The sequence below is a fragment of the Tamandua tetradactyla genome, chromosome X (assembly GCF_023851605.1).
Source record: "Tamandua tetradactyla isolate mTamTet1 chromosome X, mTamTet1.pri, whole genome shotgun sequence".
Taxonomy (NCBI): Eukaryota; Metazoa; Chordata; class Mammalia; order Pilosa; family Myrmecophagidae; genus Tamandua; species Tamandua tetradactyla.
Window position 1 is genome coordinate 107699547 of NC_135353.1, and position 22023 is coordinate 107721569.

The 22023-nt window shown below is 40.0% G+C and overlaps 1 long non-coding RNA gene and 1 other non-coding gene across 2 annotated transcripts in view; both read right to left on the bottom strand.

Annotated features, from left to right (window-relative positions):
- Nucleotides 1-22021, bottom strand: part of LOC143670399 (uncharacterized) — a 44372-nt gene extending 22351 nt beyond the window's left edge. The window contains exon 1 of the long non-coding RNA XR_013169347.1: nucleotides 21819-22021. This is a non-coding gene — a long non-coding RNA (uncharacterized LOC143670399). The remainder of the gene's footprint in view (nucleotides 1-21818) is intronic.
- LOC143672242 (U6 spliceosomal RNA) lies at nucleotides 19436-19542 on the bottom strand. The gene has a single exon (XR_013169711.1). It is a non-coding gene; the product is annotated as a U6 spliceosomal RNA (small nuclear RNA).
- Nucleotides 22022-22023: the final 2 nt, after the last annotated feature.

Sequence of the window (22023 nt, forward strand, 5' to 3'; positions counted from 1 at the left end):
GGCCTAATTTGAAGTAGGCTTAGCCTATCCTTTGTGGGGTTAAATTTCATAGAAACACCCCCCCCAGATTGAGGGCTCAGCCTATTGCTTTGGTTGTCCCCACTGCTTGTGAGAATATCAAGAATTCTCCACTTGGGGAAGTTGAGCTTTCCCCCTTTCTTGCCATTCCCCCAAGAGGGCTTTGCAAATAGTTTTTTATTCACTATTCAAATCATGCTAGGATTTATTGGGGCATCACTCTATACAAACCTACAAAATCTCATGCCCTACTCAAGGTTCTATGCACTTATGGTGTTCAATTAAGCTGTCCACATAAGTTATATTAGGAAATGAACTAGTCAAAATATAAATTTTGTACCAAATAAACATTTTTTAGCTTTAGTCTCATACATAAGTTAAAGTTTTAAAATATTAACTACCATCTATTTTCAACACCCTGCATTATTGACATTTCTTGTCCTTCCTCATGCAAAACATTTTTAAATTTGTACATTTAGTCACTATCATTATACACTCTAGGCATTCCTAGGTTATACCATCTAAGTCTTTATCATACTATCTATCTTCCTGGTTTCATTTGTGTCTCTAGGCCTCCTCTCTTTATCATTCTCACATTCAGCTTCACTCAGGGTTCTAACATTATTCTGCTATAATCAGGTAGTATTGTGCTATCCATTTCTGTATTTTTGTAATCAGTCCCATTGTACAATCTGTATCCCTTCAGCTCCAATTACCCAATATCTACCCTATTTCTATCTCCCGATGGTCTCTGTTTTTAACTGAAATTCTCCAAGTTCATTCACTAATGTTAGTTCATATCAGTGAGACCATACAGTATTTGTCCTTTGATTTCTGGCTAATCTCACTAAGCATAACATCCTTAAGGTCTATCCATGTTGTTACACACTTCATAACTTTATTCTGTCTTACAGCTGCATAATATTCCATCATATGAATATACCACAGCTTGTTTAGCCACTCGTCTGTTGATGGACATTTTGGCTGTTCCCATCTCTTCGCAATTGTAAATAATGCTCCTATAAACACTGGTGTGCAAATGTCCGTTTGTGTCCTTGCCCTCACGTCATCTCAGTAGATACCTAGCGATGGTATTGCTGGGTCATATAACAATTCTATACTTAGCTGCCTGAGGAACCGCCAAACTGCCTTCCACAGTGGTTGTACCATTTGACATTCCCACCAAGAGTGGGTAAGTGTGCCTCTTTCTCCACATCCTCTCCAGCACTTGTTGTTTTCTGTTTTATTGATAATGGCCATTCTGGTGGGTGTGAGATGATATCTCATTGTGGTTTTGATTTGCATTTCCCTAATAGCCAGGGAAGTTGAGGATCTTTTCATGTGCCTTTTGGCCATTTGTATTTCCTCTTCTGAGAAGTGTCTGTTCATGTCTTTTGCCCATTTTGTAACTGGGTTGTTTGTCTTTTTGTTGCTGAGTTGAACAATCTCTTTATATATTCTGGATACTAGACCCTGATCTGATATGTCATTTCCAAATATTGTCTCCCATTGTGTAGGCTGTCTTTTTACTTTCTTGACAAAGTTCTTTGATGCACAAAAGTGTTTAATTTTGAGGAGTTCCCATTTATCTATTTCTTTCTTCAGTGCTTGTGCTTTGGATGTAAGGTCTAGGAAACTGCCTCCTATTATAAGTTTGATAAAATATTTCTCTACATTTTCTTCTAAAAGTTTTGTGGTCTTAGCGCTGATGTTTAGATCTTTGATCCATTTTGAGTTAATCTTTGCATGGGGTGTGAGATATGGATCTTTTTTCATTCTTTTGCATGGGTATACCCAGTTCTCTAAGTACCATTTATTGAACAGACTGTTCGGTCCCAGGTGTGTTGGCTTGACTGCCTTATCACACATCAATTGTCCATAGATGAGAGGGTCTATATCTGAACACTCTGTTCTATTCCATTGGTCAGTATCTCTATCTTTATGCCAGTTCCATGCTGTTTTGACCACTTCATAATAAGCCTTAAAGTCAGGTAATGTGAGACCTCCAACTTCATTTCTCTTTCTCAGAATATTTTTAGATATTCGTGGCATATTGCACTTCCAGATAAAATTTGGTTATTGGTATTTCTATTTCTACAAAGGAAGTTTTGGGGATTTTAATTAGTATAGCATTGAATCTATTAGTCAATTAAGTAGAATTGACATCTTAACTATATTTAGTTTTCCAATCCATGAACACAGTATGCCATTCCATTTCTTTAGGTCTTCTGTGATTTCTTTAACAATTTCTTATAGTTTTCTTTGTATAGGTCCTTTGAATCCTTAGATACAATTTATTCCTAAATGTCTTATTCTTTTGGGTGCAATTGTAAATGGAATCTTTTTTCTTGATTTCCCCTTCAGATTGCTCATTACTAGTGTAAAGAAACACCACAGATTCTTGAGTGTTGATCTCATAACCTGTTACTTTGCTTACTTGTTTACTAGTTGTAGGAGTTTTGCTGTGGATTTTTTGGGGTTTTTGACATATAGTATCATATCAGCTGCAAAGAGTGAGAGTTTTACTACTTCCTTTCCAATTTTGATGCCTTGTATTTCTTTTTCTTGCCTAATTGCTCTGCCTAGAACATCCAATGCAATGTTGAATAACAATGGTGACAGTGGACATCCCTGTCTTGCTCATGATCTTAGGGGCGAAGCTTTCAGTTTTTCCCCATTGAGGATGATGCTAGCTGTGGGTTTTTCACATATTCCCTTTATCACATAGAGGAGGTTCTCTTCTATTCTTATCCTTTGAAGTGTTTTTTCAACAAGAAAGGATGTTGAATTTTGTCAAATACCTTTTCTGCATCAATCGAGATAATCGTGGTTTTTCTGCTTTAATTTCTTGATATGGTGTATTACAGAACTTGACTTTCTTATGTTAAACCATCCTTGCATACCTGGGATGAATCCTACTTTGTCACAGTGTATAATTCTTTTAATGTGCTGCTGGATCCGATTTCTAAGAATTTTGTTGAGGATTTTTGCATCTATACTCATTAGAAAGACTGCTCTGTAGTTTTCTTTTCTTACAGTATCTTTGTCAGGCTTTGGTATGAGGGTGTTGTTGGCTTCATAGAATGAGTTATGTAGCCTACCCTCCTTTTCAATTTTCTTGAAGAGTTTGAGCAGGATTGATACTAATTCTGTCTTGAATGCTTTGTAGAATTCACATGTGAAGCCATCTGGTCCTGGACTTTTCTTTTTTGGGAGCTTCTTAATGACTGATTCAATTTCTTTACTTGTGATTGGTTTGTTGAGGTCGTCTATTTCTCCTCAAGTCAATGTTGATTGTTCAGGTCTTTCTAGGAAGTTGTCCATTTCACTTACGTTGTGTACTTCATTAGCATAAAGTTGTTCATAGTATCCTCTCATTATCACCTTTATTTCTGCAGGGCCAGTAGATATGTCTCCTCTTCCATTTCTGATTTTATCTATTGGCATCCTCTCTCTTCTTCTTTTTTGTCAATCTTGCTAAGTGTCCACCAATTTTATTGATTTTCTCAGAGAACAAACTTCTGGTTTTGTTGATTTTCTCAATTGTTTTCATGTTCTCAATTTCATTTATTTCTGCTCTAATCTTCGTTTTATCTTTCCTTTGGTTGCTTTGGGGTTAGTTTGCTGTTTTTCTCTAGTTCTTCCAAGTGAACAGTTAAGTCCTCGATTTTTACTCTTTCTTCTTCTTCTTCTTTTTTTTTTTGCTTGGGTAGGCACCAGGAAATGAACCTGGGTCTCCAGCATGGCAGGTGAGAACTCTGCCTGCTGAGCCACTGTGGCCCGCCCTCTTTCTTCTTTTTTGATACAGGCATTTAAGGCAATAAATTTCCCTCTTAGCACTGCCTTTGCTGCATCTCATAAATTTTAATATGTTGTGTTTTTATTTTCATTTGCCTCAAGATATTTACTGATTTCTTTTGTGATTTCTTCCTTGACCCACTGGTATTTAAGAGTGTTTTGTTGAGCCTCCATATATTTGTGAATTTTCTGGCCCTCTGCCTGTTATTGATTTCCAACTTCATTCCTTTATGATCTGAGAAAGTGTTTTGTAAGACTTCAATCTTTTCAAATTTATTGAGACTTGGTTTGTGACCCAGCATATGGACTATCCCTGTGTTCTAGTTTGCTAGCTGTCAGAATGCAATATACCAGTAATGGAACAGCTTTTAAAAAGGGGAATTTAATAAGGTGCAAGTTAACAGTTCTTAGGCCATGGAAATGTCCCAATTAAAGCAAATCTATAGAAATGTCCAATCTAAGGCATCCAAGGAACAATACCTTGATTCAAGAAGGCCAATGAATTTCAGGGTTTCTCTCTCAAGTGGAAAGGCACATGACAAACACGGTTAAGGTTGCTCTCTTGGCCGGAAGGGCACATGGTGAATATGGCACCATCTGCTAGCTTCCTCTCCAGCTCTCTGGGAGGTGTTTTCCTTCTTCATCTCCACAAGTCGCTGGCTGGTGGCCTCTCTTCTTCATGATCCTGTGGCATTCTCTGCTCTCTCAGAATCTCATGGATTTCACTCCTGTTGTTCTCTAGCTTTTTCCAAAGAGCTTCTTCTTTTAAAGGATTCCAGTAAAACCAATGAAGACCCACCTAGAATGGGTGGAGACACATCTTCCCCTAATCCAGTTTAACAACCACTCTTGATTGAGTCACATCTTCAGGGAAATATTCTAATTAAAGTTTCAAATATACAGTACTGAACAGGGATTAGAAGAAATGGCTGCCCTTACAAAATGGGATTAAGACTAAAACATGGCTTTTCTAGGGTACATAATCCTTTCAAACTGGCACACCTTGAGAATGATCCATGAGCACTTGAGAAAAAGGTGTATTCTGCTGTTGTGGGGTGGAATGTTCTATAAACATCTGTTAAGTCTAGTTCATTTATTGTATCATTCAAATTCTCTGATTCTTTATTGCTCCTCTGTCTAGATGATCTATCATTGATGAGGGCAGGAAATTGGAGTCTCCAACTATTATGATAGATGTGTTTATTTCTCTTTTCAGTGTATTCCTCTTGTATTTTGGTGCTTTCTGGCTCGGTGTATAAACATTTATGATTGTCATGTCTTCTTGTTGATTTGTTCCTTTTATTAATATACAGTATCCTTCTTTGTCTCTTTTAATTGCTTTTCATTTGCAGTCTAATTTGTAGGATATTAGTATAGCTATTCCTGCTCTTTTCTGATTGGTGTTTCCATGAAATATCTTTTCCCAACCTTTTGCCTTCAATCTATGTTTGTCCTTGGGTCTAAACTGCATCTCCTGTAGACAGCACATAGATGGGTCCTCTTTTTAAATCCATTCTGCCAGTCTATGACTTCTGACTGGAGAGTTTAATCCATTAACCTTTAGTTTTATTAATGTGAGGGCCATGCCTTCTTCTACTATTTTGCCTTTTGGATTTTAGATGTAGTATCTAATTTTTCCTCTTTTTACCTGTACTGATAGTCTTCATTTCTACACTCTTCTCCCAACACCTCTCTGTCTTGTCTTTTCCTATCTGTCTCTACTGCTCCCTTCAGTATTTCTTACAGAACCAGTTTCTTGCTCAAAAATTCTCTCAATGATTTTTTCTCTGAAAATGTTTACATTTCCCCCTCATTTCTGAAGGACAATTTTGCTGGATATAGAATTCTTGGTTGGCAGTTTTTCTCTTTTAGACTCTTAAATACATCATACCACTGTCTTCTCACCTCCACGGTTTCTGCTGAGAAATGTATTCATACTCTTACTGGGCTTTCCTTGTATGTGATGGATTGCTTTTCTCTTCCTGCTTTCAAAATTCTCTCTCTTTGACATCTGACAATTTGATTAATAAGTGTTTTGGAGTACATCTATTTGGATCTATTCTGTTTGGGGTACACGGCACTTCTTGGATCTGTAATTTTAAGTCTTTCATAAGAGTTGGGAAATTTTCAGTGATAATTTCCTCCATTAGTTTTTCTCCTCCTTTTCCCTTCTCTTCCCCTTCTGGGACACCCACAACACATATATTCATGCGTTTCATGTTGTCATTCAATTCCCTGAGTCCCTGCTCATATTTTTCCATTCTTTCCCTATATTTTCTTTTGCTTGTTGGATTTCAGATGTTCTATCCTCCAGTTCACTAATCCTATTTTCTGCCTCTTGAAATCTAACATTGTGGTTTTCCATTGTTTTTTTGTGTCTGTTTTACTGTGCCTTTCATTCCCATAAGTTCTGTGATTTGTTTTTACAGACTTTCAATTTCTTCTTCTTGTTCACGCACTGCCTCCTTTATGTCCTCCATCAATTTGTTGATTTGATTTTTGATGAGATTTTCCATGTCTGTTCAAACATTCTGAATTAATGGTTTCAACTCCTGTATCTCACTTGAATTGTTGGTTTGTTCCTTTGACTGGGCCATACCTTCAATTTTCCTAGTATGACTTGTTTTTTTTTCCACTGGCATCTAGGCATTTAATTTCCTTAATTAGTTTATTTTGGAGATTATTTTCACTCTTTTACCTAGGATTTTCTTGCTGAATGGCTTTGTTCTCTATCTGTTCTTTGACATTCAGATCAACTTATTCTAGACCTCTAGCACAGATTTTGTTTAATGGATCAGAACTTTTTAGTTCTTGTTTTCTTGTTTCTTGCCCTGCCTGTATGATGCCTTTTTTTTTCCTTAGGAGGGTCTACTTAGGTATTATAGACCCCAGTCAGATTTTTCCAGACTAGAATGGCCTCTTCTCAGGAGGAAAGAGTCACCTGCATCAGTTTTCCCTTAAGGGTGAGACGCAGCAGGTTGACAGGCTTTCCTATGAAGCCTCTAGTCTCTGTGTTTTTCCTAACCTGGCCAGTATGTGGCACTTGTCTGCCTGTGGATTCCACCAGCCTAAAGTGTTGTGGTACCTTTAACTTCAGCAGACTCATCCTGATGTGGGCAGGGTTGAGATGGAGGAGAGGTTGTACACTGGCCTTAATTGCTTCACTTTCCTAGTCCCTGGGGTTTAAATTCCTTGAGGGAAGAATTCCACCTGAGCTGGGCCCCACCCCCTCTTCTTGGGAAAGCACAGCCTCCAGGGAGTTACCTCCTTTCACCTGATTGGCCACTTTGCCTCTCAGACAAGCTTAATTCCGCCCTTGCCTGGGGCAGTTGGAGCCTCAGAGCAGTTAAGCAGTAGAAACCAAGGGAAAAAATTCTTTTCAGAGCAGGACCTCCATTCCTTGGATTTGTTAATCAAGATCTTAATTTGGTGCGTTACTCCATTTATCTCCAGGTCCTATGTGCCTCCTCTCCTCCTCTTTTTGTTTAGGGTCCAGACATTTTCAAGTATTTCATTCTGTCTGTTTTTTCCATCAGCCCTGCCCCCTCTGCATTGAGGCAAAAACTAGTAACTTTAGCTTTTATTCAAGGGTTAGCGAGCTGGGAGCCTACTTTTAGTAATCAGAATTTGTAAATTCATTTCACAATTGGAGCTTGGTTGAGCTCAGCCCCTTGCTGTTAGTAAAATCTGTTTCATTTTCCATCTGGGAACCAGTCTGTGGGAGAGAGGCGCCAGGCTCTAAGGTGTGGGGGACTCATGGTTCTCAGTGGTAGTGTAGTCAGTCCAGCTTGTCCAGCTGGTTTATGCTGTGCATCTGGTCACTGATGTGGCCCCACCAATTGTTCTGTACTGTTCCTGGCTATTTACTAGCTGCTCTGGAGGATGAACTAAATTCCACACTTAACTAAGCCGCTATCCTGGAACCTTGTTCTGCCCAATTTACTTTTAAAATAAAGATTTTATTGTCACTTTGGTTAAATGAGGAGCCCAATTACAGTGACCCATTGTCATAGTCAGGTTCATGTATCAACTTGGCCAAGTTGTGGTACCTGTTTGTTTGGTTGGGCAAGTGCTGGCCTGTCTGTTGCAATGAGGACATTTCATAGAATTAGATCATGATCACGACAGCTGCATTCACAGCTGATTCCATTTGTAATCAGCCAAAGGGGAGTGTCTTCTGCAATGAGTGATGCTTAATCTAATCACAGGAAGCCTTTTAAGGAGGATTCAGAAAAGACAGGCTCTATTCCTGCTTCAGCTGATGAGCCTCTCCTGTGGAGTTTGTCCAGACCTTCCATCGGAATTGTCAGCTTCACAGCCTGCCCTGAAGATTTTGGATTCTGTATTCCCATGGTCATGGGAGGCACTTTTATAAATTTTATATTTCTGAGTTGATTCTGTTTCTCTAGAGAACACTAATACATCTTGGTACCAGGAGTCGTTCTTAAGAAACAGAATCTTAAAAATGAGTTTTTATTAATGGTTCCCCACTCTGACTGGACCCAAAAACACTAAGGACTCTGAGTCCCATAATCAGAATGACATTCCCAATCCATAGAGTGAGTTGGAAAAAGAAATAGTCAAAATATCACCATTCAATTCTCCCAATTCTTCACTTGTATGAAGCCAGGCTCTAGGGGATAATGTTTTTTACAGCTTTACAGAGTTTTGTAGAAATAAGAGGTAGAGCGATGTTGGTTGGCTGTTGTTAGATACACTGGCTACATTAAAGAGTGAAAGGGATGGGCTTCAGGCTTCAAATGAGAAGCTTAAGCGCCATGTGACAGATGTAGAAGTTTCTATGAGTATCCTGAAGGAAAATCTTATTTCCTGTAGCTGTAGGCTTGAGATCTTTAAAAATCAGACTCAGAATCTTATTGTTAGAGCAGCAACTTTACAACGTAAACTGAAATCTCAATCTTGCATGGCGTCTGCTATTAAAGTGAGGGCACTGACTGGAAAGGAGTGGGACCCTGAAAATGGGATGGTGACATATGGATTGATAATGATATCGGGGGTGAGGCTGAAACCCTAGATCATGCTGAGTCTTCTCTAGATAACCCTGTAATGGTTTGCCCTGAGGAGGTAACCACCCTACCTCCAGCCTGCCTTGAGGAGTTGGCCACCCAACCTCCACCTGAAGGGATTAGCCCTAGAGTGATTAATCCTGTTTCACCAGAAGCTGCAAATGAAGGCCATGAAGCAAATGGCTTGGAAGATGCTGCAAATGAAGGCCATGAAGCAAATGGCTTGGAAGATATTTCTAATTCTTTTCATGACCCACCCCCACCACACCTCATTTCTTCCAAACCTATAACTAGACCAAAGTCTCAACAGCTTCCTAAAGGTGAGGTACAAAGTATCACACATATGGAGGTATGTTATACTCCAAAAGAACCACGTGAGTTTTCCAATTTATATAGACAGAAATCAGGGGAATACGTATGACAATGGATTTTAAGGGTGTGGGATAATGGTGGGAGGAATGTAAGGCTGGATCAGGCTGAATTTATTGATATGGAACCACTAAGCAGAGATTCTGCATTCAACGTTATAGCTCGAGGGGTTAGAAAAGGTATTAACAGTTTGTTTGGATGGTTGGTTGAAACATGGATCAAAAGGTGGCCAACATTACCTGAGGTTGAAATGCCAGAACTGCCCTGGTATAATGTAGATGAGGGCATCCAGAGAGATGGGAATGTTAGAGTGGATTTATCATGCAAAGCCTGGTCTTACATCCCAGGAATGTCCAGAGGATGCACCTTTAACCAGAACAGTGAGAAATAAATTTGTGAGACTAGCACCATCATCCCTGAAGAGCTCTGTGGTTGCACTTCTCTGTAGGTCAGATATTACTGTAGAAACTGCTGTCAATGAGCTGAATCCTTAAATACAATGGGGATAACGGGATCCCGAGTTGGCAGAAGCCAGGTGCCAGCACTTAATCGCCAAAGACAGGGTAGACATGGCTATTATAATAGACAGCAAACTCAAAGCAGGCATCAAACTTATATGACTCACAGAGATTTATGGCATTGGCTAGTAAATCATGGGGTACCTAGAAATACAATAGAAGGGTAGTCTACTAAATTCTTGCTCGAGCTGTACAAACAAGTGAGTTCTAGGTCTTTTTTTTTTTTAACAGAAGTCTAACCTAAATTACAAAAACACAGAGTCAGGCCCCTTAATCAATTTCCAGACTTGAAACAGTTTACAGACCCAGAGCCCATTGAATGAAGGGGAGGCCAGGGCCCTTTGGGGGAGAACCCTGTTATACCGCCACAAATTTATACTGTTACTCTACCTCCAAGCCTTCCCCACAGAAACCAACGGCCTTCTACCAGGGTAACTGTGTATTGGGGAAAAATAAATGATCAGATATTTCAGGGATTATCAGACATTGGTTCAGAAGTGACATTAATTCCAGGGGAACCAAAACGTCACTCTGGTCCACCAGTTAGAGTGGGAGCTTATGGAGATGAGGTGATCAATGGAGTTTTTGCTCAGGTCCATCTCCCAGGGTGTCCAGTGGGGCCCTGGACCCATTCTGTAGTCATTTCCCCAGTTTCAGAGTATATAATTGGTATTGACATACTGAGCAACTGGCACAATCCCCACATTGGCTCTCTAACTCATGCAGTGAGGGCTATTATGGTGGGAAAGGCCAAGTGGAAGCCACTAGAACTGCCACTACTGAGCAAAACAGTAAATCAGAAGCAATACTGGATTCCTGGAGGAATTGCAGAAATTACTGCCACTCTTAAGGACTTGAAGGATGCCGGGGTGGTGATTCCCACCACATCCCCATTCAACTCTCCTATTTGGCTTATGCAGAAAACAGATGGGTCTTGGAGGATGACAGTGGATTATCGTAAGCTCAACCAGGTGGTAACTCCAATTGCAGCTGCTGTTCTGGATGTGGTATCATTGCTTTAGCAAATCAATACCTCTCCTGGTACATGGTATGCAGCTATTGATATGGCAAATGTTTTTTTCTCAATAGCTATTAGTAAGGACCACAAGAAACAGTTTGCTTTCAGCTGGCAAGGTCAGCAATATACTTTCACTGTCCTACCTCAGGAGTATATCAACTTTCTAGCCCTATGTCATAATCTTGTCCGCAGGGACCTTGATCGTTTCTCCCTCCCGCAAGACATCACACTGGTCCATTATATTGATGATATCATGTTGATTGGACCTAGTGAGGAAGAAGTAGCAACTACTCTAGGCTTACTGGTAAGGCATTTGCATGTCACAGGATGGGAGATAAATCCAACAAAAATACAGGGGCCTTCCACCTCAGTGAAATTTTTAGGTGTCCAGTGGTGTGGGGCATGTCGAGATATCCCTTCTAAGGTGAAGGATAAGTTGCTGCATCTGGCCCCTCCCACAACCAAAAAAGAGGCACAACGCCTAGTTGGTCTTTTTGGATTTTGGCAACAACATATTCCTCATTTGGGCATGCTACTCCAGCTGATTTATCAAGTGACCAGAAAAGCTGCTAATTTTGAGTGGGGACCTGAACAAGAGGAGGCTCTGTAACAGGTCCAGGCTGCTGTACAAGCTGCTCTGCCACCTGGGCCGTATGATGCGGCAGATCCAATGGTGCTGGAAGTGTCAGTGGCAAATAGAGATGCTGTCTGGAGCCTTTGTCAGGCCCCTATAGGAGAATCACAATGCAGACCCTTAGGATTTTGAAGCAAAGCCTTACCATCTGCTGCAGATAACTACTCTCCTTTTGATAAACAGCTTTTGGCCTGCTACTGGGCTTTAGTAGAGACTGAATGCTTAACCATGGGCCACCAATTTACCATGAGGCCTGAGTTCCCTATCATGAGCTGGGTGTTGTCTGACCCACCAAGCAATAAAGTTGGGTGCATGCAGAAGCACTCTATTGTAAAATGGAAATGGTATATACAAGATAGGGCCAGAGCAGGTCCTGAAGGCACAAATAAGTTACATGAAGAAGTGACCCAAATGCCTACGGTCTCCACTCCTGCCACATTACCTTCTCTTTCCCAGACCAGACCTATGGCCTCTTGGGGAGTTCCTTACAGTGAATTGACTGAGGAAGAGAAAACTCGGGCCTGCTTTACGGATGGTTCAGCACAATATGCAGGTACCACCTGAAAGCGGACAGCTGCAGCACTATAACCCCATTCTGGGGTGTCCTTGAAGGAATGTGGTTGAGGGGATATCCTCCCAGTGAGCAGAATTTCATGCAGTTCACCTGGTTGTTCTTTTTGCTTGGAAGGAAAACTGGCCAGAGGTGAGTTTGTATACTGACTTATGGGCTGTTGCTAATGGTTTGGTTGGATGGTCAGGGACTTGGAAAGACCATAATTAGAAACTTGGTAACAAAGAGGTCTGGGGAAGAAGTATGTGGCTAGACCTTTCTGAGTGGGCTAAAAACATGAACATATTTGTGTCCCATGTGAATGCACACTAGAGGGTGACTTCAACAGAGGAAGGTTTTAATAATCAAGTGGATAAGATGAACCATTCTGTGGATACCAGTCAACCTCTTTCCCAAGCAACTCCAGTCATTGCCCAATGGGCTCATGAACAAAGTGGTCATGGTGGTAGGGACAGAGGTTATGCATGGGCTCAGCAACATGGACTTCCACTCACCAAGGCTAATCTGGCTACAGCCACTGCTGAGTGCCCAATCTGCTAGGAGCAGAAACCTACACTCAGCCCCTGATATGGCACCATTCCCTGAGGTGACCAACCAGCTACATGGTGGCAGGTTGATTACATTGACCACTCCCTTCATGGAAGGGGCAGTGATTTGTTCTAACTGGAACAGACACATACTCTGGATATGGGTTTGCTTTTCCTGCATGCAATGCTTCTGCCAAAACTACCATCTGCGGACTTACAGAATGCCTTATCCATCATCATGGTATTCCACATAGCACTGCTTCTGATCAAGGAACACATTTTACAGCAAATGAAGTGCAGGAATGGGCACACACTCATGGAATTTTCTGGTCTTACCATGTCCCCCATCATCCAGACGCAGATGGATTGATTGAACAGTGGAATGGCCTTTTGAAAACTCAATTATGGTGCCAACTAGGTGGTAATACCTTGAAAGGCTGGGGTAATGTTCTCCAGGAAGCTGTATATGCTCTGAATCAGCGTCCACTGTCTGGTGCTGTTTCTGCCATAGCCAGGATCCATGGGTCCAGGAACCAAGGGGTGGAAATGGAGTGGTACCACTCACTATTACCCCTAGTGATCCCCTAAAGGAAAATTTTTGCTTCTTGTCCCTGCGACCCTGAGCTCTTCTGGTCTACAGGTTTTTGTTCCAAAATGGAGAGTGCTTCCTCCAGGAGAAATAACAATTATTCCACTGAACTGGAAGTTAAGACTGCCACCTGGTCACTTTGGGCTACTTATGCTAGTGGATCGACAAACTAAGAAGGGGATTACATTATTGTCTTGGGTGATTGACCCTGACTACCAGGGGGAAGTAGGACTGCAACTACATAATGGAGGTAAAGAAGAGTTTTCTTGGAATACAGGAGATCCCCTAAGGTGTCTTGTAGAACTACCATGCCCTGCGATTAAAATCAATGGAAAACTGCAAGAACCCAATCCAGGCAGGACTACCAATGGCTCTGAAACTCCAGGAATGAAGGTTTGGGTCACACCACCAGGCAAAGAACCACGACCAGCTGAAGTGCTTGCTGAGGGTAAAGGGAACATGGAACGGGTAGTGGAAGAAGGTAGTGATAAATATAAACTTCGACCACATGATCAGTTACAGAAAAAGGACTGTAATGGTGTTTTGTTCATGTTATACTATTTAAGTTGTAAGATATCAAGTTTACGAATGAATGTTGGCCAAGGATTTGTGTCCTATTCAGGAGAGATTTAATGTGTTTCTGGTTAAATTTTATGTGTGTCCGTCAGGACAATTGAGTATTGTTAGGTAAATGAAAAAATGTGTGCTTTACTGTTTTTATTTGGAAATTGGGTATGGTTTAAGGTGATATATATGGCTGCCAAGTTGACAAGGGGTGGACTGTCATGGTCAGGTTCATGTGTCAACTTGATCAGGTGGTGATACCTGTTCGTATGGTTGGGAAAGTGCTGGCCTGTCTGTTGCAATGAGGACATTTCATAGAATTAGATCATGATCATGTCAGCTGCATCCACAGCTGATTCCATTTGTAATCAGCCAAAGGGGAGTGTCTTCTGCAATGAATGATGCTTAATCTAACCACATGAAGCCTTTTAAGGAGGATTCAGAAGAGACAGGCTCTATTCCTGCTTCAGCTGGTGAGCCTCTCCTGTGGAGTTTGTCCAGACCTTCCATTGGAATTGTCGGCTTCACAGCCTGTCCTGCAGATTTTGGACTCTGTGTTCCTGTGGTCACGTGAAATACTTTTATAAATTTTATATTTGTGAGTGTTCCCTGTTGATTCTGTTTCTCTAGAGAACCCTAAGTAATACACCCATGATCCATTTAACAAAATATTCAAACCTGAACTTAGATATTTCACCTTCCCAAAATCAAACCCTACATGACATCTTCGTGATCTCAAGCTGTCTCTGGGATTCGCCAGAGGTCCCTGGAAAATCACAAAGGATTTGTTCATTCACCTTGTAAAAGGAAGGTGCTAGAAATAGGAACTGTTGTCAAATTAAAAAGAATTTTCTAATTTCGTTAAATTTAATTGGTAGAATGTTATTAGTATAAATGTTTCAGAAATCATATAAATCTCCTTGGGTTTTGTCAATGCCCTCACTGTCCATGAAATTTTCTAATACTGATCTACTGGATATTAGCCAACAGTATAGTGTTATCGGTCAATAAATACATATTCTTATAAAATTGTTTAATGAACTCTCATCAGATAGTTCACTTTTGTAAAACAGCATTAAGTTAACCATGGCCATTTGAAGTCTTCTGCTATCTACAGTTGTTATTAGGATGCTTCCCTGAAAACACTTGCAAGCAACCACAGGCCACAGTGCTTCCTCTTCAAAAGAATGGACTGTCTCAGAGACCCACGGAAAGGACTGTGCCATACACTCTGGGGCACCAGCTTCAAATGACACTGCTTAAAAAACTTTGAGGCCATAACACTGGGCTGAGTCAAGATCTACAGAGTTCTAGTGAAGAAGCTGATGATGTCATGAAATTCTAATACAAGCTTGAGTAGAACAAGGATTAATTACCTGGGACTGAATGAACTGATAAAGAATGGTTATAGGTTTTGTTTGAAGCCATTGCTGATATTTGAAAGTTCTATTTTCTAGATACGAGGAATCCTTTACTCTTCTCCCTTAAGTCATCTATAATTCATAAAACATTTATCTTTACCTCCCTACCTGATCCCTCCAGAATTTATGAACTTATTAATTATTATTTTTATGGCAAAATAATCATTTGCACAGGTTGAATAAAAATCTGTCTCGGGCTGTGTGATGGTGGCTCAGTGGCAGAATTCTCACCTGCCATGCCAGAGATGTGGGTTGGATTCCTGGTGCCTGCCCATGTAAAAAAAAAAATCTGTCCTCCTTGTTATCAGGACATAATTGGAGACACTGGTAACATAGCCAAAGATTTGACTGGAATGTCATGTTTAAGAATGATCTCATTTAATCAAATGTAACCAGAGACTTTTAAGGAACTAAGGTTGACTTTATGGAGCTAGTGCTTCTGGTGTCAAGACCTTGGCATGGCTTCCTAGCCTCAAGAGGCTTTTAAAACTACAATCTGATGTTCCTTATGAAAACTTCTAGCAAAGTAAATTTAAAAAGGTCAATATGGTAAATCACCATTTTTGCTGCACCTATGTAGATATTCAAGGCAAATTAAATGAAACAGCCTTATTTTATGATCAAGAATAATCTTTCTGAGAGAGGGTGGGGAACAGAGAGAAAAGTGAAGCTGGGAGGAGAAGGCGGCCGAAGTTGGGGATTGTTGCTTCTGTTTTTTGTTGCCGCTGCTGCCCTTGTGCTGGGAGCTGAGCCGGAGGGAGGGCAGTGGAGAGAAGATGGCAGAGTTGGTGAGCAGCGCTCTGGGGCTCGCCTTGGATCTCAACACCCTGAGTGTGGATTTCTGCTATGATGACAGAACACTGTGATAAAAGCAAGCATTCCTGAGGACTTCCGGAGAAGATGGCGGCTTAGTAAGACGCGCGGGTCTTAGCTCCTCCTCCAGAAAAGCAACTAAAGAAACAGAAACAATACGAAACAGCTCCCGGAGCCACAACAGAGACCAAAAAGACAGCGTACCCCATTCTGGAACGGCTGAAGGGGCAGGGAGAATCCGCTGCGGTGAGATATCCAAGGGGCGCGCGTTTTCCCGGCCGGGGCGGCTGGCGACTGGGGTCCCCTCCACGCACGTGGCTCCCCGGTCTGAGTGGGGACGTTGGACAGTGGGGCCCTCCCGCCACACTTGGCGTCTCGGGCCAGCTGGGCAATTTGGACCGGAGTCCCCCAAGCCACGGCGGCCGGCGATCCACCCCCTCCACGCATGGTTTCCCGGGCTGACTGCAAGATTCGGACTGGCCAGTTAAAGGAGCCACGGCATCTTTTACTGGTGGGCCCCGAAGACAGACGAGCGCCACGAGTGCCACCTACCGGGCAGGAAAAGAAAAACAGCCCAGAGATTTCACAGAAAAACCTTTCAACCAGTCGGGTCCCACACCCAGGGAAATCTGATCAAATGCCCAGACACCAGCAGAAAATAATGGATGACGCTCGGAAAATTAAAGATATGGCCCAGTCAAAGGAACAAACCAATAGTTCAAATGAGATACAGGAGCTGAGACAACTAATGCTGAATATACGAACAAAAATGGAAAACTTCTTCAAAAACCAAATCAATAAATTGAGGGAGGACATGAAGAAGACATGGGCTGAACAAAAAGAAGAAATAGAAAATCTGAAAAAACAAATCACAGAACTTATGGGAGTGAAGGACAAAGAAGAAAAAATGGAAAAAACAATGGATACCTACAATGGTAGATCTAAAGAGACAGAAGCTACAATTAGTGAACTGGAGGATGGAACATCTGAATTCCAAAAAGAAACAGAAACTATAGGGAAAAGAATGGGAAAACTTGAGCAGGGGATCAGGGAACTGAATGACAATATGAAGCGCACAAATATACGTGTTGTGGGTGTCCCAGAAGGAGAAGAGAAGGGAAAAGGAGAAGAAAAACTAATGGAAGAAATTATCACTGAAAATTTCCCAACTCTTATGAAAGACCTAAAATTACAGATCCAAGAAGTGCAGTGCACCCCAAAGAGAATAGACCCAAATAGGCGTTCTCCAAGACACTTACTAGTTAGAATGTCAGAGGTCAAAGAGAAAGAGAGGATCTTGAAAGCAGCAAGAGAAAAACAATCCGTCACATACAAGGGAAACCCAATAAGACTATGTGTAGATTTCTCAGCAGAAACCATGGAAGCTAGAAGACAGTGGGATGATATATTTAAATTACTAAAAGAGAAAAACTTCCAACCAAGGCTTCTATATCCAGCAAAATTGTCCTTCAAAAATGAAGGAGAAATTAAAACATTTATAGACAAAAAGTCACTGAGAGAATTTGTGACCAAGAGACCAGCTCTGCAAGAAATACTAAAGGGAGCACTAGAGTCAGATACGAAAAGACAGAAGAGAGAGGTATGGAGTAAAGTGTAGAAAGAAGGAAAATCAGATATGATATATATAATACAGAAGCCAAAATGGTAGAGGAAAATATTATCCAAACAGTAATAACACTAAAAGGTAATGGACTGAATTTCCCAATCAAAAGACATAGAATGGCAGAATGGATTATGACCCAGCAATACCACTACTAGGTTTTTATAGTGGCTAAACAAACTGTGGCGTATACCTACGATGGAATATTATGCAGCTTTAAGACAGACTAAACTTATGAAGCATGTAATAACATGGATGGACCTAGAGAACATTATGCTGAGTGAGTCTAGCCAAAAACTAAAGGACAAATACTGTATGGTCCCACTGATGTGAACCGACATTCGAGAATCAGCTTGGAATATATCATTGGTAACAGAGACCAGCAGGACTTAGAAACAGGGTAAGATAACGGGTAATTGGAGCTGAAGGGATACAGACTGTGCAACAGGACTAGATACAAAAACTCAAAAATGGACAGCACAATAATACCTAAGTGTAATGTAACTAGGTTGGAACACTGAATGAAGCTGCACCTGAAATATGGTTTTTTGTTTGTTTGTTTGTTTGTATCTTCTGTTTTTGTTTTTTTTCTTTTTCCTTTTTATATATATATATATTTTATTAGTATTATTATTTTAATTCTCTTCTCTATATTAACATTCTATATCTTTTTCTGCTGTTTTGCTAGTTCTTTTCCTAAATCGATGCAAATGTACTAAGAAATGATGATCATACATCTATGTGATGATACTAAGAATTACTGAGTGCATGTGTAGAATGGAATGATTTCTAAATGTTGTGTTAATTTCTTTTCTTTTTTTTTGATTAATTAAAAAAAATTTTAAAAATTGGATAAAAAAATAAAAGCACATAGTAGATTCAGGAAAATAAATAAATAAATAATAGAGGAAAAAATGTTAAAATAAATTCAGTTTGAAATACTAGCGATCAATGAAAGGGAGGGATAAGGAATATGGTATGTAAAAATTCTTTTTCTTTTTCTGTTTTTGTTTTATTTTTCTGTTGCCTTTTTATTTCTTTTTCTGAATTGATGCAAATGTTCTCAGAAATTATCATGATGATGAATATGCAACTATGTGATGATATTGTGAATTACTGATTATATATGTAGAATGGAATGAGCATATATTACGGATGTTTGTGTTTCTTTCTTGTAATTTCTTTTTAATTAATAAAAAATTATTAAAAAAAAAAAAGAATAATCTTTCTTTGGGTTACCTTTAATAAAAAGAAACTTTGTGTTTCAATAGAAAAATTTGTACACTCCTGTTGGTTATCAAATTCTCCTCTTCATTGAGCTCTTTTGCATCCCCTTTATAAACTACAGATAACTGCAAGGTTTTGTTACCAACCTGTAAATTGAACTGGATCCTGTGATCTTGTTTATATTGTGTACCCTAAATGCCATTCAGAAAGCTAACTTAGGATATTTTGTACATCGGGCCCCAAACCAACACGAGAGATAAAATCCCCCAATCCCTTGACCTAAAGTAATAAAGGGCTTCCCTTTTGCATGTGCATCATCTTACCTTCCCTAGGAAAATACGACCTGCATCAAGCAATTATAAATATATCTAAGGTTATGACACCTTTAATATCATCCTCACTGCTTTTCAGGCCCTCCAGGCTGAAGTTGACAGCTTAGCATCAATGGTCTTACAAAACAGTCTAGCTTTAGATACCCTAACTGCATGTGAACTATGTTGCTTTTATGCTAGTAAGTCTGGCGCAATGATGACCTAAATATTTTAAAATACCAAGTTACGGTATTTCATGAGATCAGTTAGGTTCAAACATTTCAACGGACATCCCTGTATTCTGACCTAAGTTCTTGATTTAATGGAATATAGGGGACCACTGGTATGCTTTGGATTTATGCTTTCAATTGTGATTATCATCTATATGTTTTTTTTTATTTTTATTTATTTAAATGTGGAATGCTTCACAAATTTGTGTGTCATCCTTGCATAGGGGTCATGCTAATCTTCTCTGTATCTTTCCAATTTTAGTATACGTGCTGCCGAAGCGAGCACCATCTATATGCTTTTATTTCTAATTGTACAAACCATTGTCAAGATTCAGTTCAAATTCCTTGTCACCCTCATAAGTAATCAAAGGAATTGATTAGCATGTCTAATCAAAGGAAAATGAGACTGAATCAAAATGAAAATGAAATAGAAATAGGATTGTCTCTAGTAGACCAAGACTAAAAATAAAAATAATAGACACCCTAATGCGGAGAGAGGGCCATACCCATAATCCACTCAACTAAGACCCCACTCCAAGGGTCTTGAATGTAACTGAACAGCCACTCGACAGTCCTCAGTGCAATCAAGAAAGAAGAAGAAAAGGAACCGAGTAACTGACTGACCCTACTTTATCACCTAACAAGAAAAGAAATCAGTGGTGGTGACCAGAGTGTCTTGGTCATGTTTCCAATGAGATCATTGAAATCATTGGAAACATGACCAAAAGGGAGGTTCTGATAAGTAAAATAAAAACGGCTTGCCTGCACTGGGCATTGCAAGGAGGGATCCCTTTCTGAGAAATGATTTTCCAGAAGACAAAAAAAAACAATCGGCCTGCAGAACCTTTATAAGATAATGAACAAGGGAACACACTCTATAAAATTGGTGATAAATAACACCTGGTGATAAACCAGTTTTGATCTAGTAGAGATTGCTTATCCCAATGGACAAGCGCAGCCTACCAATCAATGTATATCTGCTCCTACTTTGTAAGATCCCCCTATATAAAATGGAAACTTAACATCAGTGAATCAGAACATTTCTTATTTACTTCTACATTTGCTTCCCCTTACCACTCCCTCAGTGGAGTTCCTTACCACTTTGATTTGGTTTTGCCCAATTTGCAAATCACTTGTTGCCCAAATAAACTTTGACAAATTTTTAAAAAATATCTCCATTTATCTTTAACACTGGTTTCTGGCCTGCTGGTCAGCATGGCTACTCAGGACAGAGTAATTCTCATTCAAGAACTATGGGAGGCAATTTCAAACCTTATTACAAAGCTACAGTAATCAAAACTTTGTTAATGGCAAAAGGGCAGACATATGAACAACTGGAATACAACTGAAGGTCCAGAGATAGATCCACATATCTATGACCAATTGATTTTCAATAAGGGTGCCAAGTACATGCAATGCTGAAAGAATAGACTTCTCAACAAATTTGCTAGGAAAACTGGATATCCACATGGAAAAGAATGAAGATGGAGCCCTGCCTCACACCAAATGAAACAATTAACCCAAAATGGATCAAGTACCAAAATATAAAAGGTAAAGCCATAAAACTCCTAGAAGATAACATACAGGTATATCTTCATGATCTTGATTTCTTAGTCATGACACTGAAGCATGAGGAACAAAAGAAACAATAGATAAATGTGACTTCATCGAAACTAAGAACTTTTGTGCCTTAATGGACGTTATCAAAAAAGTGACAAGAAAACCTACAGAATGGGAGAAAATAGTTGGAAATCACATATCTGGTAAGGGCCTAATATATTCAAGAAAATTCTACCAACTCAACAACAAAAAGACAACTCAATTTTTAAAATGGGCAAAGAACTTGAACACTTTTCCAAAGAAGATATACAAATGGCCAATGATACAGGAAAAGATTTTCAACATCATTAGCCATTAGAGTAATGCAAATCAAAACCACAATGAAATACCACTAGATGGCTATTTAAATGCTCAGAAAATAAACAAGAAGACTACCTAGGAAATTGGCTAGAGAGAGAAGCACATACGGAGAACGGATTGAAATCTGTTGCTATTAAGTGTAACAAGAGCCACTCGGCAGAGTTTGTTAGCAACGATTCTCTCTCAAGTGTTAGGTTGCTAAATAACTTCTGTGAGAATAAATGGGAGAGTCATAAATACATGCTATACACCCTGTAAAATCCGGACGGCTTCATAAAATTGCTTCCTCCAGAACTCCAAAATCCCAAGAATTATGCGCAAAAACTAAAAATACCTTTGTGGATACTGAAACCAACAGAGCAATGGTATCCTGGCTGAGTAAAAATTTTCAGGTATGGAATAGAATCTAGAGATCAACCTGTCTAAGCCCCTCAGTGTACAGTCGGGAAAACTGGAACCACAGAGAGGGGCAGAAACTTATCAAAGGCCACACAGTCAGACGCAGAACTAAGATAAGTGTAGAATCCAGCTTTCAGTACTCTCAAGACGTTTCTTATCCCAGCCGTTCAGGTCCATTTTAAAGTGCATAGTGTTTTACTGGGTTACGTCCTGATTCACGGCAATAAAAAATAAATTACTTACAAGCGCGATTCCAGTACACTGGACGGCCACAATCTTTTCCGGTTTGCTAAAGGGCGCAAACTGAAATTCCTTCCGCATTCCAGATGCATCCTTCCGGGACAGGAACAGAAGACCGGTAGCAACCAGGAAACTGGCGGAACATTGAGGCTGAAAGCTTACAGCACGTACGGCGGCTTTGCGAAAAGAACATTTCCGTCCCGGCGAG